The 16,594-nt window shown below is 41.7% G+C and overlaps 1 pseudogene; it reads right to left on the bottom strand.

The window, feature by feature from the left end:
* Nucleotides 1-13,444: 13,444 nt before the first annotated feature.
* Nucleotides 13,445-15,087, bottom strand: LOC121164623 (annotated as a pseudogene).
* Nucleotides 15,088-16,594: the final 1,507 nt, after the last annotated feature.

The following is a 16,594-nucleotide window of genomic DNA, read 5'->3' as shown; positions in this document are numbered from 1 at the left end:
CCAGAAGGATAACAGACATGGGCCATCCAGGGTTTAAAACTGCATCACATTCACTTAAATCATTGCTGATAACAGCAAGGGGTAGTGTGCAGGTGTGAAGGTTAATGAAATTAAAAGCACAAATAGATTATATAAATGCATGGCTTGGGATCCTGTGGGGGGAATTCGCTTTGAGAAAGCATTGAGGAGGAAAGAAAGGAGCGGGTATTTCACATGAGATTCTGGTACCGACTATAGCACTTACAAAGAATGAACAGTTACTGTTGAATTGCTTGAGTTCCTTACACATTACAGCAATTGACCCCTATCATTTCAAAGTATTTTGTCTCATTTTGTAAGTTGTCTGTTCAATCAGTTGCTATATTTATATGTATTTTTGAGCTATAGAAGCTCATTAAGTTGATGAAATCTTACTTGTCTGCTTTGGCTTTTGTTTTCTGTGCTCTTGGGCTCTGAGGCAAGAAAATCCTTACATATTCTACCACCCTAGGTCTTCTCCCCTCTGTCTTGTTCTAGTAGCTTCAGATTCTCAGGTCTTAGCTTAGGTAATTAATTGATTTTTAGCTGAGTTTGTATATGATAAAATAGAGGTCTAGTTTCATTCTTCTGTTTGTGAACATACAACTTACCTAGCACTGCCCCTTTCCCAGTGCATGTTCTTAGCACATTTGGTAAAGATTAGTGGTGGTACTTGTGTGAACTTTCTTGTTAGTAGATGTGGAAAAACATTTAATTAAATACCGCTTCATGAATGAAATAGGAATAGAAGGGGTATACTTCCAAGAATGCAGACCATAAAATAACAAGCAGTTAGCATCATTTTGAACTCGTGCTTCCACTATTTTTACTCAACATAATGCCAGATGTTCTAGCCAAAGAAATTAGGCAAGAGGAAGAAATAAAGGGCACACAGACTAGGAAGGAAGACATTAAGACTGTCACCATTGGCAGATGATATAATCTTGTAAAAAGGAAACCTCAAAGATTCCACCAAAAAGCTGTTAGAACTAATAAATTTAGCAAAGTTGTGAGATACAAAGTCAATGTGCAAAGCATTAGTAGAATTGTTATGTGCTAATATGGACTGACTAAAAAAGAAATCCAATTTTCAGTAGCTATAAGAAATACTTAGGAATAAATCTGGTCAAAGAGGTGAAAGATAGTTGTAACAAAAACTATAAATCTTTGATGAAACCAATTGAAGAAGACACAATGAGATGGAAAGACAACCCATAATCATGTATTAGAAGAATCAGTATTCAAATGTCCACACCACCCAAAGCAGCTTACCGATTCAGTGCAATCTCTCTCAAAATACCAGTAACAGAACTAGAAAAAACACTTCCAAAATGAAAGAGCTTGAATATGTGAGGCAATCTTCAGCAAAAAGATTGAAACAGGGGGTATTACAGTCCTTGACAAATATGTTACAAAGCCAGAACAATTAAAACAGCATGATATTGGCATGAAAACAGATAAACAGATCCATGAACTGTGACAAAGACCTTATAATTTACAACATTATGTTCCACTCAGAGGTGGCCCTGATGATTATAATGGGAAAAATATTTGATTGTTTATCCAGTTATGTGTTGGGCTGTTTGCCCTACCAGACAAAGTATATGCTCTTAGCTCACAAGTTATATAGGGTGTTCTTCCATTTTTCTCCTGTTATCTCAGAGTCTCATGGGGGAAGGAAAGTTACTTGGTATGTAATGGGCCACTCAAGTAAGTTTTGTTCTCCAGTTCTGTAACTTTGGGTTATGCTCTCTTGAAGAACCTCCCAAAGAGCCTTCCATACCAATGCCACTTTATAGATTAGGAAGCCAAGGGAAACAGAAGTTACTTAAATTGCCAACATTTACAGAACTGCCAAGCAGAATGACCAAGCTCCACCTGTCGGTCAGAGTCCAAAGACTGTGTTTTTTGATTAGATTCCAAAGAAGATGAGACAGGAATGGAAGGCAGCCAAGGCCAGGCAACTTGTATTAGGAAAGCAGGTCATGTAGAGTTTGTCACCTGGAAAGAAAAAAAGGAAAAGCATCACCTGGAGTGGTGTTCAAAGGAGACTAATTTTCAAATCCTCTCAGAAAGAGCCCTGTTAACTTTAGGACCTTCTATTGTGAAGGATAAATGTGTCTATAATCTCTCCCCCACCCACTGCTGCAACAAGCCATTTCTGTGCATGTGGTTGTTAAGGAACTAATGTCAGCATGGAGTCCCAAACTAAACCCAGGGAATCACAAACCCATGTGTTCTTTCTGCAATTGGCAGTTCTCCAGTGTCATGCCATTGCTACAAGAGCAGAAGGCTGAGTGCTTCCTTAGGACATGGTGGGGCAGGACTTCAAGGGACTCCATTAGGTAAAAGTTTGCATTTCCTTCCATCTGGGGTGCTGTTCAGAGGTCTCCAAGACCACAAAGAGCATTTTTGAGCCTCAGCCTGTAGCTTTTTGGAATCGGGGGGCTGCGAGGGGCTGGCGGGTGCCTGTGGAAGGTTGCCCGGTGGCTCAAAGCACTCAGGAACTGTCTGTCCTTTCAGCTGCCTAGAGCACTGCAGGAGAATTTGCTAAGCTTATGAATGGAGCAGCAGCTCCAAACTTGTTCCCTTTGGGGCAGGCAATAGCATCAGGCTCCATTAGAACGGCAGAGCAGAATACAATCACCACCAAGTTTTAAAACAGGGGCAGAGTTCTTATCAAAAAGCCCCTTTCAGAAAGGGAGGCATTTGATATTACACATAGGGAGGTGTCCTCATCAAACCTCCCCTTTCTCTGCCCCAGGCCATTGTCCCATTTGATGCTCGGAGAGAGTGGACCAAGATAAGACAAATGCAAAAGGACATGCTCCTGTGGAAGACAACAGCCCCTGGGAAGCCATGCCAAACTGACAACCAAACCCACACACTTCCTGGATGCTCTTGCTGTGTGTGTGGGCTCTGGCTTCACAAATGCCCCAGGATTTTCTTTCTTTTTGGGGGATGGAGTGTTACCATCATGACATGTATAGGAACACTTGGTTCAGTGTCACTTGGAGTGGCAGAATACCCTAGTGATTATCATTCAGGAAAATAGAGACTCCTCTCTGCCAGGGCCTCAGACAGTGCTAAGAATTGACATTGTCCAGATGCTATCCCATACTGATATTACCACGTTTAATCTTAACATCCCAGTGCAGGAACTATTATTATCTCCAGAATTCTTTTTTTTTTTTTTTTTAACAGAAGCTGAACTGGAAAGCACAGGAGAGAATGAGTATAACACGTTGCAGGTCACACGGTGATTTGTGGGGTCAGGATTTGGATCTAGACAGCTTAACTGTAGAAGCCTGTTCTTAGTCCCTCTATTTATAGCCTGTGAATGAATCCATCTTTTTCCTCCTTTGGTCAAGGGCAAAGTGGATGTTTTTCAGAGGAACTTTCCTGAGAGATGAAGGGAAAATGAGTTTTCAGAGAAGAATTTCTGTAACCTTTCACCCTAAGCACCATTGGGCATGGTTGGCTGGTTTGGCATGGCTTCCACAGGTCTATTCCCATCCTTCCTGTCCCTGACTTGCAAGGGACACCTTGCCCCACTCTGCTGCAGCCTGCCTCCCAGTCTCAAATGGAACAGCCACCTTCACGTACTTCCTCATACCTGTGTCTCAGCCCAGCATGTGTTACCTGGCCTTCCCACTGAGTACAAGCATGACCTCACACAGCCTTTCAAAACAACCTGGCTTGAACTCTGTTTTCTCAGAAAATCTAACAGAAAATGAGCTCCAAGGCCCAAGTCCCTGGCTTCTCCTCATATCTCCTACAGCAGGTGGCCCTTTTGGCTACCCCTCCTCTCAGAGTATCTCACGCAAGGGGCTCTTCTTTCCAGGATGAGAGAATTCTTTCCTGCCTTGTCCCAGGTGCCCGGGACTTTGCAAGGGGGTTTTGCGAGCGTGGGTCATTGGAGCAGTGCAAGGAATCTGGTTTTGTTTTAGTCCTTGTCCTTGTCTCTGGTGTGCAGCTTCTGCTTCGCTCCCCAGTGGTTGCTCAGATGCACCTTCTAATCTCTAGTTCCCCGCCATGGATGCAGTTTCATCTTGTTCCTGTCAATGCTCAGGACTGAAAGTCGTGCAGATGGCTTGCCAGCCCAGCGCAGTCCTGTTGACTTAATCCTCTCTGCCAGGCCTGTATTGGATTGGGTAGAGAAGCTCAGTGAGGTACCCCCTTGGGCAGCATAGCAGTCACCCTGCAGTCTGGGTGGAGCTTGGCAGCTGTGTGCTTAAGAAAGCCCCATAGGATTTTGATGTCCACCCAAAGGTGTGGGAAACACTTTGCCCTCATGCTTTTCAATCTTCAGTGAAGAAGCGAGTGCACATGAGTCACCTGGAGATTCAGAAGATCCTTCATCCAAGGACAGTGGCTTGAATAGCCAGAGTGGCAGCAGGTATCAAAATCTGGGGCCAAATGTCAGGAAATTGAAATGTCTGCAATAATTGCATTTGAAAATGAAGGCAAAACTCAGTAATGAGTTGGAAAGAGCTGTAGCCACCATTTTTCTTCATCTCAAGTGTAGGCAGTTTAGCTAAATGCAGAATCACTCGAGGCAGCTCAGGGATCAGGGGCTCCATGCAAAGAATTAGAATTTCCCAGGGGCTGAGAAAGTCTTGGTTTTCCCTTCGTTTCTTCTCTTCCCCCAGGAATAACAAGAAAAATAGCAAATTTGGAAGCAGAGAGTTCACCCAATTTTCGCTAAACTTTGATCCTTCCCACCCTGATCAGCCATGTAATCATTATTAAAAAAAGAAAAAAAAATTATTTTAAAAAAGTATTTCCCAAGGAGAGTTTGGGGAGTCTATTGTTTATTTTTATATAAAACACACACACACACACCAAAAAATTGTTTGGAAAAATACTGACATGAATGTTGAGAGGGAAAATGATGAAAACCATTTCGTTAGATTAAGATTTCAATCTCACAGCAAAACACTGAAAATTATGTGTTATCTGGGAGCTTTTCTTGGTCATCTCCAATTATTTTTTGGCTCATTAATTAATGAAATTTCCCATTTTAATGAATGCTTGATGTGTTATGTACAAAATTCACATTGCTTTTTTTTTTATCATGTTAAGTTCAGAAAACAATAGGGAAACTTTGGATATGACAGCAAATGGTAACAAAAAAAAAATTGGCGCAAGAGAACCAAAAATATTTCAGAACACACAAAAATGTTTCCAGGAAGAAAAGTGGTGTGAGCTTATGAGACATTAAATGCTTACCACATGTTGTATTATGAAATCATTGAAGCCTTGGTTAATTCTAGATCTTAATTGTGGTCCTTGAAAAATTAGTGTTAGACTTTAATAGATTTTCTGGGAAAATGTCTCTGGACATAATTTATAAAATCGAAAATCTTGATTGAGGAGGTCAATTTCATCATATTAGGGGCCCAGAGATATGTTCAGTGTGGTCTTGTAAACAAAAATAGGGTAAATTGAGGTTCTGGCCACAAAGACACTCCTCCTGAAGTTTAGAATGGGCAGTGGATGTCACAGGGTAACTTGACTTTGACAATATCTGGGTAATCTCAGTAAAGCTCAGCTACTGGCCTAGACCTGACCTTGGGGTTTTAGACATTATCCTCCTCTACATTTTTCCCCGCAGTTTTTATTGTGGTAAAATATACATGACATAAATTTTATTAACTTAAGTATTTTCAGTTTGCACTTCAATATATTAAATGCATTCATGTCATTGTGTAATGCTTTGCAGCATCCAGCTCCATAACTCTTGTCATCATGCAGAACTGAAACTGTCCCCATTAATAAGAACTCTCCATTCCCTCCCCATCTTTCCAGTTCCTGGCAGCTACTGTCCTTTTATCCATCCTTATGACTGACAGCTCTGAATATCTGCTATACATGGAATCATACAGTATATCTTTTTGTGCTATTTTCCATGTTCACATGCATGGAAAATTTATCTTGGGTCTGAATTTTTCTTTCTTGTGGTTTCTCCCTTATTGTTATTAATACAGTTGATGTATCAGGCCTTCAGAAATCTTTTGTCTTATTACTCTATTCTCTTTCCCCATAGGCAAAACTTAAAACTGTTGATGTGAAAGGTTACATGTGTACATTTTGTTCCTACTAAATGGTCAAGGATTGCAAATCCTTAGTATCTTTTTTCCTTAGTGGGATTTTTAATATTTTAATAAAATTCTTAATAAAGAAACAAATCTCAGTGAGAAGATGAGAGAGATGTATATTGAGTGGGAAGCTATGGATTGAGGTAAAAATTCCAAAGCACAGGTCATGGTGAGACCAATTAAATCAGAATCTTAGGGTGAGGTGGGCTTCAGGTGTGTGTGTTATTATTGCCCTTTGGTGACTGCAGTGTCAAGAGAGTCAGTATATAGAGCAGGTGCTAAGGCAGTAGCTTTCAGCCATGTTTGCAGATTAGAATCTACTGAGAAAGTTAAAAAAAATACCTGGCCATGCTTTTGGCACAGTGTCTAAATTCCCACGTAGGATGCCTTTATTCCATATTGGAATGCCTACTTGGTGTCCTGGCTACCATGCTCCTGACTCGGCCTCCTGCTGATGTGTATGCTGGGAACAGCAGGTGGTGACTCAAGCTTGTGGATCCTGTCCCTCCATGTAGGGGACCAAATGGAGTTCCTGCTTCCTGGCATTAGTCTAGCCAAGGCCTGGCTGGTGTGGGCATTTGAGGAGTCTAGTCAGTGGAAATTTGCTGAACATCCTAGTATGTGAATATTAGCATGTTTTTAAAAAATTATTATTATTTGACAAAATCAGTTCCTGGTGGTTGAAAAGTTTTGTGTGGCTGAAACGTTTTTGATACATCTTCCTAAATTGCCCTTGAGGAAAGTGCTACCAGTTGGTAGTTCTGATGGCACTCCTGGAAGATGACCTTCATTAAGCATCTTCGTCAACTCTGAGCAGCACTTCAACAATTTGATAAATAGAACATGAGGGTTTGCTATTACTTTGCTGTTATTCTATTTCTTTCAAATGAATATTCAGTAGGCATATTTTCAATGTTGCCAGAGACTATTGCGTAGGGTTCCCAGAAACAGTTCCTATGCTCACCTCTGCCCCATTTGCAGGCTTCCACATTTCTCACTGTATTTGTGTCTGTGGATCATACACATTTCCTATTGGCTTTGTCTTACAGTGATTGATAATTTATTCTCCTTCCCCAGCTTGATATAGATCTCAGTCTTCATTTGTAGTTTCTCCAATGGTTAGATATTAACCTTCTTATTTCCTTTCCTGTTAGCCAGAAACTCTTCGTATCTTACTTTTAAACAAGAAATAGTTTTTCTTCAGAACTCCAAAAATGTCGCTCTATTGTGTGTTGACAACTAATATTGCAGAGAAATCAAATGTCATCCAAAGGTTTGCTGTATTTTTGGTGATAAGCTTTGTTTTCTTTTTTCTCTCACTCTGGAGAGGTTCAGGGTAATTTCTTTATCTTTAGTATTCTCTCTTTTTAAAATGAAACACTCTGAAGTTAATTAGTCTTTTTTTTTTTTTAATTGTTGGGCAGTAAGCAGCTCTGGTTTCTGTGCAGTGGGCAGGTTGCCTGGCCTCAGTAAGTTGACATAAATTCTCTCATGCTTCCCTCCCTTGGCCATAGTTCCCAGAATCTTATTTATTCTTTACCATTAGCCTTTCTTTCCCATTGTGTTTGAAATATACACAAGAGTCAGGGCATCAATCAATATTTGCAAGTTGCTTTAAAGAAGGATTAAGACAAGTAAGATTCATGACATCTATAAAATTTTGACTTTGTGTCTACACTGGGGAGATGCTCTCACCTAAGTAAGTGGTCATCATAAAGTAGACAATTTATTTTGCCTGGGATCAGGAATATGCTAGGTGAAGCTTTCCTGTAAGTTGGAATGCTAGAATTGATATAAGTAGTACCTGGGATACAATGTTTTCATTTTCTGCTTGGATGATTTCTGTTTTAATCCTGCCTAAGAGGAAAATGCCAAGAGTTAATCATAACTAAATAATGCAGTTCTTAGAGGGGCTGAAGAAAGATGATTTCACGATTTTTCTTGATGGTCTGGCTTAGCTTAAGAAAGAATTTAAAAAAACAGTGGTTGACAATACTAATAATTTTCTCAAGTATTAAATGTCTTACAGATGATTTAGAAATTGCTACTTCTATTTGAAATTGTCCAGTGCCTTCTGGCTGTATACAGTAGGTTCTGATTTTCTCAAAGTGACACTGTCACAGTCCCACAGCTGTGAAAAAAATACGTTCATTCACTCAGAACTTGCTGAACTTAAGCTTTTGCAGAAAAGAAGAGTGAATATCTGAATACAAATGAAACAACAGAAGACAATCTGAATATTTCTCCCTTTCCTTCTAAAACTTTATAATAAATTATGATGGCATTTGTTGTAAAATGTGTAACGTGCATGTAAGTTATCATGCATACTAATAAAGTGAATAGCCATGGATCTGTTACCCCATTAGAGAGTCAGAACATTGTCAGTGAGCTGAGACTTCCTGGGTCCTGTACTCTCTTCTTTTATGTCTCTGTCTCTCCCAATACACAGCATCACTCTACATTTGGGTTTATTCTCTTAGTTTAAAATAACTTTTTGTGAAATATTACACATTGAGAAATGTCCATAAAGTAACAATGTGGAACTTAACGAGTTACTGTAGACGTCAGTGTGATCACCACATGCATCAAAGGAATTGAAGAACATGAAAGAACCTTCGAAGCTTTCTTGACCCCTTGCTGGTCACAAACACCTCTTTTCTCCCTACAGATCCCTAAAACTTCTATGGCAATCACCTGCTTGCTTTTCTTGCTAGTTTTCTGTCAAGGTATATAACAGTAAACATAATACCATAATTTTATCTGTTTATGAGCTTTGTGGGAAAGAATAGCAAAGGATGTCCTTTTGGGATTGGATGATAGCAATGTGACCACTGTTGTTGGAGATTTGATTTATTCTCATTTTTGGATATTACAAAAAATGTGATGGCATGCCTCCACATACATCTAAATGTGGTTAAAAGTGAAACATGTTAGTCATAGGTGTAAACGTATCTTGAATAATTGCAACAATATTTTCCAAGATAGTAGGTCAAATGTAATCTCTCACCAGGAATCTATGAGTCCTATTTTCTTTGCCAACATTTGTGCCACGGTTTATGTTGGACTTGTCCCTTTCCCCAAACTCATGCAGAACTCCAGTCCTGAAAGGTTCATGCCAATGTAATAAAGGGGGTAGAAATCAATCTGATCATGACATTTAGAGGTAGGGTCTTTGGGAGTTGATTAAAGTTAATTAGATCATTAGGGTGGATCCCACATGAATGCCTTCTGGCGACTTTATAAGCAGATGGAAAGAGCACATAGCTATAGACATGTGCTACTTCCGGTCTCTTGTTATATGATAGTCCCTACCTCCTCGGAGCCCTGCAGTAAAAACACTGCTAATAGAGGCCGAACCAAAGGCCATAGCTAATCTTGGACTATGCACTGTGAGCCAAAATAAACTCCTTTTCTTTATAAAATTCACCTTCTTCAGGTATTTTGTTAGAGATTAAAGGCAGAATAATACAGATTATTAAGGATGGGAGTGCTAGTATGATGATATCTAAAGATGTGAAGCTCTGGAACTGAGTAACTGGCCTGTGCTGAAAGACTCTGGAGGAACAGGCCCAGAAGTGCTTAGAATGCTGTAAATGGAACATCATGATTCTGATGAAGACTTGGAAGATGAGGAATCCGGGAAAGAGCCAGAATATCTTAGAGATTGGTTAAGTAGTCCTGACTTGACTGATGATGGAAATGTGGATAGTAATGTCTGATGGAAATGAAGATGGATTTGAAATTGGATTAAATGCTACCCTTGTTATTACCATAGTAAAGCACTTGTCTACTTAGTGTCCTGAATACTTCATGGAACACTGAATTGAAAATTGTGGATTGGGGTATGTGGCACAGGAGATAGTGAAGCTTCTACATGATGGCTTTTAACTGCATGACTCAAAGGTAAAATGTATGATTCAAAAGGAGGCACGATGGAAAGATTTACAGAATTTTTGTCTTGGCCAGAGAAGGAGAAGACAAGGCAGGATCAGAATGGAAGGTGCAGCTGAGGACCACGTGCCTGCTGAAAAGGTTATCAACAGAAGGATGGATTTTTTTCGTGGGATTCTGGGATGCTTACCAGATGTTGCTCAAGAATAACTCACAGATTCTCTCCCCTTCCCCACCTTGGGCTCAGCCTGTGTAGCCTTTCTGAGATATAGCATGGTTCATTTTTTTCTAGGTGTAGTTTGTGCTGGTGACATTGGCATAAGCAACCATGGGATGGCGTTTGTTTTTCAGGCAGTCATAGTGTATCAATTATGGCACCATGACAATTCCATGTGGCCATGAAATTCCAAAGGAAGGGCTGGGAAGCTGGACATGAGTTTCTGTAGAGTTGGGCCTGGCATGGTGAGCGAAAGTCCTCTCCTTGAACATACCAGGATCCCACATGGGCGCCAGTTCTAATCTCTACGGCTCCACTTCCCATCCAGCTCCCTGCTTGTGGCCTGGGAAAGCAGTGGAGGACGGCCCAAAACTTTGGAACCCTGCATCTGTGTGGGAGACCTGGAAGAAGTTTCTGGCTCCTGGCTTCAGATCGGCACAGCACTGGCCGTTGTGGTCGCTTGGGGAGTGAATCATCAGACAGAAGGTCTTCCTCCCTGTCTCTCTCCTCCTTTCTGTATATCTGACTTTGCAAAAAAAAAAAAAAATATATATATATATACACACACATATACATATATTTATATTTATATGCCTTTGGTGGTTGCCTGCTGAAGCTCTTAATATAAGTTTCTGTAGAGTTAAGAGCTTCGTCAGACAACCCCCAATGGCATGAGGCCTAATGAAGTTGTGAGAGTGGAACCAAACTAGAGATCAAAGAAAGGAATTGGACTTGGGATTGGACTGGATAAATAGTTTAGAATGGGTGGGGAGGAAATGATTGCATTTCTATCTGAGAAGGATATGCAATTCAGGGCCACACTAGCAAAATGCTGTGATTGGAATGCGATCTGACCCTTTAACTCTTGTAGTTTATCTCTGAAGTATTTTGTCAGTGGTGCTAAGAGGGGAGAAACAATCTGATTATGTTGCTTTAAGGTGGGGCCTTTGATCTTGGAGTGTGAATCCCCAGTGTGTAGGTCAGCAGTTTCTATAAGCATGTCTCAGATGTTTCACTAGAGTGAAAAATCTGACTGCTACAGGTTGATATTGTTAGGCATATATTGTGCTTTAAGCACTGGGAAATCTCACACCTTGATTTCCCTGAGTATTTTGAGGTTTTAGCATCTTTTCATAAATTGATTGGGTATTTGCAGTTGTCCTTTTGTGAAGTGCCCAAATCCTTCATTCATTTTCGTACTGGCTGGCATTTTGCTTGTTGACTTATTAAAAAAAAAAATCAACATTCTTGTTCAAAAGACCTTTATTAGTTAGGTGCTACAAATACCTATGTCCGTGAATAGAGAATGGAGAGTTTTTGTTGTTGATGTTGTTGTACTGCTTTGCTTAAGTTTTGATGTCAAGACTGTACTAACCTCAGGAAAAAAAATTAAAGATACATTACTTTGTTATCTGGAAGAGTTTTGTAACATTAGAATTATCTTCCTGTAAAAATGCTGAAGAACTGGGCAGTTAAACCAACTGAGGCCGCATTTCTTGTGTACGGGGTATGTGTGTGTAAATGTTTTTAATTCTCACGTTCCTGTGTAGTTGTAGGAATAGTCTGCCTTTTGTTTCAGATTAGCTAGTTTGTTTAGTTCTATCTTTTAGGATACTTATTCTAAAAGTATTTCCATTCCATCTGAATTTGCAAACTCTTGGGAGCAAAACTATTGATAACATATATATTTTTTGCAATCAGAAATTTACAGTTTATGTTGAAGAAATAGCTCAGCATTGAGCAGATTGACATTGCCTCAATTAACCTTTTCTTAGAAGAAAAACAAAAGGATATGAAGAAGAAAGGGATAAAAAGGGAAGCCACAGCAAGGCCACGTGCCCCACGATCTCACGAGTCACAGCTGTCCTGTGACTGGAGGTGAGAATGTAGGAACTATCAAGGAATTTCCACCATCATATTCACAGAGCTCTAATTTGCTCTTGCCATCTGAGTGGAGCCATTGAACAAAATCATAGAAATCACAGATTCAACTTTCCAAAGATCCAGAGAACCAGATTCAGAACACACAGGGCTCTGGGTGAAACGCTGACTCCCTTGCAATCGACTGGGCAAAAACTCTTTCCTCTATCCATTCACTTCCTCACACAGGAGCTGAGGCCACTCACTGAGGACTCTGTTGGCCTTAGAGTTGCAGGCACTATAGGTGCTGTCCTCAGATGGCTAGAAATGGGCAAAGGGGAACACACCCCGTGTGCTAGCAGTTGTTGGTCATGCTCCAAGTAACATGACTCATGGGGTCCAGAGTAAAGCAAATATATTTTGGAGAACTCTCCTCAAAAGTGGATTTGTGTATTTTTTTTTGCAGTGGATAAAAGGAAGGCCTGGGATGCAACTGTGTCCCTGTGTGTGGCAATACCACCCATCTGTGTACTTCTGTGGACTCTGGCCTCAGGAACCAGACCCAGATTAACCTCCCTTTCAGTAATAGAGAGGAGCCCACAGACACCAACATCACCAGAGGTGGCAACATCCCATGGCAAGAAGAGTGAGCATTAACTGTCTCCTGACTGCCAAGGAAAGGCAGGAGGCCTGAAACAACTCCATGACCATTGTGCAGGCCTAGTCAGTCTATCCCCACCCCACCTGCCAGCCCTGCATCTCCCTTGGGACTCCAGTGATGCTCAAACACTTGAATCTGGAAAGCAATGGCTACCCTGGAATCCGCTTGGAGTAGCACCATTCTGAGTCAGGATGGGTGACCAGGATCTAGTACATTCTAAGTAAAACAGCTGAAGGTGAAGCACTAAAGCTAAACTATTTTTGTAAAAGGGATTTGTGTTAGTATTATAAAAGAGTCATTTTTGTGGTACCATTGCACAACCTCTGAAAATGCTGTAAGTTGCAATGATTTAATTCTCTTAATAGCTATTTAGGAAAAAAAAAAAACCCAAAAAACAACAACAAAAAAAAACCCTATCTTCTTCCCAACAAACATCCAGGGGAAACTTGAAGTCCTGGAAAGAGGTCAACTCAATGTGGCCTCTACCCTGATAGAAACAATAAGCCCAAAGATGAGAGGAAAGCAGAAATTGCCCAAGCAGTGTTGCTGCTGTCCCTCAAGTGGGTGGGTGGGGGGCCCTGACGGTCAGTAAAAGGCAGAGCCTGTAGCATGCAGAATGGCAGCTGGGAGATCTTGTGGCTATATCTTCCCTGCTCCAGCACGTCTATGTCTCCACGTAAGTCTCATGGAAATCCTTTAGCAGACTTCTCTATGTGAGCATCTGGCTTTCTGAGTCCCTGGCTTAGCTGTCGGCACATTCCACTTTGTATGAGAGCTTTTTGATCTCAGCCGCCCGCTGAGCCTGCTGGTTTTCAAGCAGTTTCTCCCTGGGTCCAGACTCTGCATAGCAGGCAAATGGATAGATTCAATGCAGTCGTATTGACACTTGGCCAAGAGGTTGGCCGTGTTCTCTGGATGATGCTAGTTGATCCACGTCCCCAGAGGGCTCATTGCCCTCTCTTGAATCTTTTCATGCATCCGTTGTACATCGGTGCCTCTAGCTAGCTGCAAGCTTTTGTTGTGGTTTTCCCATCTCCTAAGTAGAACAGGTAATTTGTGAGGACTTCCCTAGCCGGGGTTTCTCTGGCTCTGGTTGACTATGTTAGGATTCTCCTTATACTGACTGTATACTCATAGTATTCACTAGCATGTGTCTCCTGATTTGCTAGACACAGTCAGCAAAAGTTGCATTCACACTTGGAGCATTGCGTGTCATTGCAGCCTCCATTCTGCTCAAAGCAGATGTTGTACTTGGCACATTTTCTAGTGTGGACTCTAATTAGTTGGCCATTTCACTTTGTGAGCCATTTCTGGATTGTGGCACAGTCTGCATGGGCGTGATACCTCTGACAACACTAGAAGCAGAAGACCTCATTGGACCTATTGTGCTGTGCTTGGTGGCTCTAGGCTTCTATACTTGAATAACAGTGAGGCAGTCCACACTGGGGCCCAGCTGGAGCTGCTGGGGACCTGCCACATAGTCCCTAAGAGTAGCACCTGTGTCTGTCTCTCCTGTCTTCAATGGGAAGCACTGGAAACACAAAGTTCTTCTGAGTACCAAGTGGACAGTACTGAGCCATGCAAAAGACTCCTACCCTCATGCCAGACTTGACAAGCACTGAGTGGCGCTGCTTCCAGCAGCTGCAGCAAAACTGGTTATGGGAACAAGTTATAAAAAGTTCATTCCATCAAGCTGGCTGCATGCACACAGCACAGTAGTGAGGGGATGGGTTGTGGGTGCATGTTTTGATGGATTAGACTGAACTTGAGCTTCAATGAGCAGCTGAGCATAATTAGGCTCATACCTAGTCCAAATCTTTGAGACCTGCCAGTAGAAATTAACCACTGGAAGTTTAGCCGTCGAATGGGATACAAATGGCATAGGGAGGGTGCAGCTATTGGCACTGAGCATCAGTGGCCTTTAGCACAGAGGCTGGGCATGTGTTGCTTGAGGGCATCCTTGGACTCCTCGTAGGTCAAACAGGTGAACTGGTGTTCTTTGGTGTCAAAGGCTTCAGCTCCCTGCAGATCCACATCACTGGCTACTCCCACATTGTAGCCCTCTAGGGCCCCAAGTTCTTGTCCTCTTCTACTTCCTCCTCTCCACAATTTGGGTCAGAGCCTTCTTCCCTGATGTCAGACCCCCGGCTGTAATGCTTGAAGGTCTTTCAGGTAAATGTCACACAAGTATGCCATCTCATCAGATTTCAACAGGGAGCCATGGCTCTGTGGCCGCTGAACCCAAGCAGGCCAGACCATGTTAGGGTGGGCCAGCAGGGTGGGATTGGCATGAAGTGTCAGTAGAAGTAGAGGCAGCAGGTCAACCTCACTGGTCCCATGCTGTGTTCTCTGTTCATAGTATCTCATTTAACCATCTGCACCATTTTTAAAAAAGATTTATTATTATTATTATTATTATTATTTATTGGAAAGGTGGATATACAGAGAGGAGAGACAGAGAGGAAGATCTTCCATCCGATGATTCACTCCCCAAGTGAGCACAATGGCCGATGCTATGCCGATCCGAAGCCAGGAGCCTCTTCCGGGTCTCCCAGGCGGGCGCAGGTTCCCAAAGCTTTGGGCCGTCCTCGACTGCTTTCCCAGGCCACAGGCAGGGAGCTGGAAGGGAAGCGGGGCTGCCAGGATAGAACCGGCGCCCATATGGGATCTGGGCGTGCAAGGCGAGGACCTTAACCACTGCGCCACCGCGCCGGGTCCGTGCTGCACCATTTTTAATTTGCTCTCTTTTCTTTCAGCATTGTCAGAAATGCTGCTTAGTTTTTGCTTGCTTAAGTTTTCTCTTTCAACATTATTTTCTTTCCCTTTTGACTTATTTGGGTATATTTTTCTCTTTCTGCTTTGGCCTTTTCAGATCAATGCGTTTTCATTATTTTAAACCTTTAATGGATGTAACTTTCTTTAGTATTTTACTTAATTTTGCAAATTTTAATTTATTATTTTGTTTTTCAAATTACAATTATTTAATACATATAATGGTTTCATCATTCAAATGAAATTGCTTTCACTTCTTTAATTTTTTTCCTGTGGTCACTGGGCTGGTTGAATGTGCATTTTTAAAATTTCTGAATATGCAATAAATCTCTAATTATGGATTCATAGTCAAGTTCATGGTAATCTGAAAATACGAATCATAATTTCATTATTTTGAGATTTGTTTAAATTTGTTATTGTAATATAGTATGTTTGAACAATCTGTATTCTGCAAGAGTATGGTCTTCTTTGTATGTCTACCAGGTCTGGCACTGGACAGGAAGGGCTGCCTGGGACCTGGGTTCTTGACTTCAGTTCAAGAAAGAATTTATAAGCAAGTCAGACAGTAGTGACTAGCAAGCAGCAAGCATTTTATTGAGAACGGTGCTCATACTGTTGCGAGGAGTGCAGGTATACAGAGAAGAGTGACCTCATCTCTGAGCTGTGCACAATAGAATAAGGGTTTCTTTTTTTTCTTTTTAAGATTTATTTATTTATTGGAAAGTCAGATATACAGAGAGGAGGAGAGACAGAGGAAGATCTTCCATCCCATGGTTTACTCCCCAAGTGGCTGCAATGGCTGGACCTGAGCAAATCTGAAGTCAGGAGCCCAGAGCTTCTTCCAGGTCTCCCACGCAGGTGCAGGGTCCTAAGGCTTTGGGCTGTCCTTGACTGCTTTCCCAGGCCACAAGCAGGGAGCTGGAAGGGCAGTGGAGCTGCTGGGATTAAAACCGGCGCCCATATGGGATCCCGGCTTGTTCAAGGAGAGGAGCTGCTTGGCCACGCCACCAGGCCCGGATAAGGGTTTCTTAACGAAAGGGCAAGTACATTCTAATAATAGGAATAGTCAAGGTT

This window comes from Ochotona curzoniae, unplaced genomic scaffold (genome assembly GCF_017591425.1).
Source record: "Ochotona curzoniae isolate NIBS_2020 unplaced genomic scaffold, NIBS_Ocur_1.0 contig_883, whole genome shotgun sequence".
NCBI classification, from domain to species: domain Eukaryota; kingdom Metazoa; phylum Chordata; class Mammalia; order Lagomorpha; family Ochotonidae; genus Ochotona; species Ochotona curzoniae.
The sequence above is the reverse complement of the archived record's forward strand: the minus strand, read 5'-3'. Positions and strand labels throughout refer to the sequence as shown.